Raw genomic sequence first — 2,837 nt, 5'->3', positions numbered from 1 at the left:
GGCTGATATTCAAACAAGCAGCATTCTAGTGATCTTGCTTAGGCTTAATTGAACAACTAAATTTGAAATTATATTGATGGAGCCGTTTGATTCAAGCATTTATTTTAACAGTGCAGACATCAACATTTATGTTTTTCTTCCATTCATTCTGTTACTGAGGCAAGTGTGAAACAAGTGACTAAGAAACAAGCTGTGGAGGGAGAATATGCTCCAATTTATTGGAACCATGTAATTAAATGCAAAGCAGATTACCCAGTGAATTCATACATCAGTGAAGGCTTGATTAGAGCCTGGAGTATATGACTATTGGCTTTTCTCCATTGCCAAAATAAAGCTTTTTCACTTACATTCTCAGATGTTTGGTGTCAGACAGGTTTTTGTATCTTGGCAACCATTTAATCTCCCCTTAAACATGGTGGTGTCTAAATGGGCCTCATTTCCCAGCAAACTACTCAGGTATTGGCAGGTCAAATGTTGTTATGGTTGTTAAGCATCAGTAATGTCAGGAGTGTGTGCGTGTGTGTAAACATCCAAAAACAATTAAAACAATTTTTAAACTTCAAGTTAAAGGGATAGTTCTCCAAACATGAAAATTCTATCATCATCATCACTAATTTGCCAAGTTTGAATATGTATTGATTTACGAGATACGACAGTGGCCATAATTTTTAAGGGTTTCAATGAAAAATGGCTTAAATTTAAATTTTATGTTAATATGAAACTTGCAGGATGTTTTAATAGTACAATGACCTCTTGTATGTCAATAGATAAAGGAAAATTTGATTTCTCATGTCATTTCCTTTTTAACATCATCTATTTGTAACAGAAAAAGTGGTTACATAACTTAGGGAAAGCTCTTCTCTGTTTCTTTCTTATTGTCTGTGAGTGCTGTGATTGTTTTTCCTCCAGTCTATTGCTATGAATACAAGAAGATGCGTGAAGTGTTGTAGGACTAGGAAGGACGCTCTTCCCATTTTCTGTTATGCATGAGTTTCTCTTGCATTTCCTGGTGTCTTTCGCACCCACTTAGTGGCCTCCATCGCCCTTGTTTAAATGTACTCGCGTTCACAGTACTCCATGCACAGCAGGTTCTCTGAAGTTGAGCAGAACACATTCACTACCAATTACCTTCCTCGAGTCATTTACTTCTCTGTCATAAAACTTTTAACTCACCCACCATTGGGTCTTCTTAGCAGTAAAGGTGTACTATTATGAATGATGGAGGTTTGGAGGAGCTTTTATGAGTCAGACAGGAGAAGTGAGAGTGCTCTAATGAAAGATAAGGCCATCCTCCACAGCACTTATCTGCATGACGCAGACCTCAAGACGCCCTCTTCTCTTAAATGTATTAATGCATAACCAATTCCTGTCTCAACACACGGAAAGAAGTGTTGATTATTCCCAACACATTTAAGCGCTTTCACAAATACATTAGGCTGTTGTTCAAAAGCACTCAATTGATCAGAAAGTAATGTGTAATAGCTAGGGATGTGCAAAACCACATATTTTCACAATCGACACATCAGTGGGTTTCCTGAACGAATACAAATAGGTCTTAAGTAAGCTTTGTATAATCAAGGAATATTCCATTCATTTTGGCCATAGAGAAACTGATTTTAAAACAATTGTGATTAAACCTTTCAAACTGACCTACTATGAGATCCGAGGTTAATAATTGATGAAATATGCTTTTTTTGGAGCCATCAGTGAGTGTCATTTCAATTTCATTTTTTAAAATTGTATTTAACAGCCAAATTCCAGGTGATCAGCTAAGAGACAGATCTATACATATGTGTGTATATATATATACATGTGGTCCGATCCAACAGACGAGCTACTGTAGCTCAAAATGCTCAAGTAGTTAATGCTGGTTCTGATAGAAAGGTGTTGCAGTTTGTTGCATATGGGGCTGCATAGCCGCAGACCAGTCAGGGTGCCCATGCTGACCCCTGTCCACCGCCGAAAGCACCAACAAGTTTCGTTTCATTTATTGTTTATTTTATTTGTTAAGCACTTTTACACAACTGACCATTGACCAAAGTGCTGTACAAATATGTAAATACAAAGACAATCACAACCATGAAACACAAACTAAAAACACAAATAAAATAACAGCGAAATAAACCCCTCAATTTTAAAACAATTTCTATACTCCATTAAATGCTAATGTGAGAAGGTATTCCTTAAGTTTGTGTTTAAAAACACTTAGCGTGGGTGCCGATCTGAGAGAAAAGGGTAAACCGTTCAAGGGGCATGTGAGCATGCTGGACCACGGAGCAATGGAACAAAGTGCCTGGTCTGATGAGTCATGTTTTCTTTTATATCGCGTGGATTTATTTATATTAAAAAACAGTAATATTGTGAAACAATAGCTGAATTTTCAGCATCATTACTCCATCTTCAGTGTCACATGATCCTTCAGACATCATTATAATATTCTGATTTGGTTTTCAAGAAACATTTATTATTATTATCAATGTTGAAAACATTGTAATATACATGTAATATTTTTGTGGAAACTGTGATACTTTTTTTTTCAAAATTCTTTGATGAATAGAAAGTTCAAGACAACAGCATTTATATGAAGCAGAAATATTTTGTAACATTATAAATGTATTTACTGTCAGCTTTGAAAGTATTAACTTCTCCCCCCAAACTTTTAAACGACACTGTATGAATCTAGGCTAGTCATTTGACTCTTGATTCATGTCCCGATGTCCCTTATAAATGCATAAAAAATGATTAAAGGGGTCATATAATGCCAATTTTATAAGATGTAAAATAAGTCTCTGATGTCCCTAGAGTGTGTATGTGAAGTTTTAGCACAAAATACCCCA

This window comes from Ctenopharyngodon idella, chromosome 19 (genome assembly GCF_019924925.1).
Source record: "Ctenopharyngodon idella isolate HZGC_01 chromosome 19, HZGC01, whole genome shotgun sequence".
NCBI classification, from domain to species: domain Eukaryota; kingdom Metazoa; phylum Chordata; class Actinopteri; order Cypriniformes; family Xenocyprididae; genus Ctenopharyngodon; species Ctenopharyngodon idella.
This window is presented reverse-complemented; position numbering follows the sequence as displayed.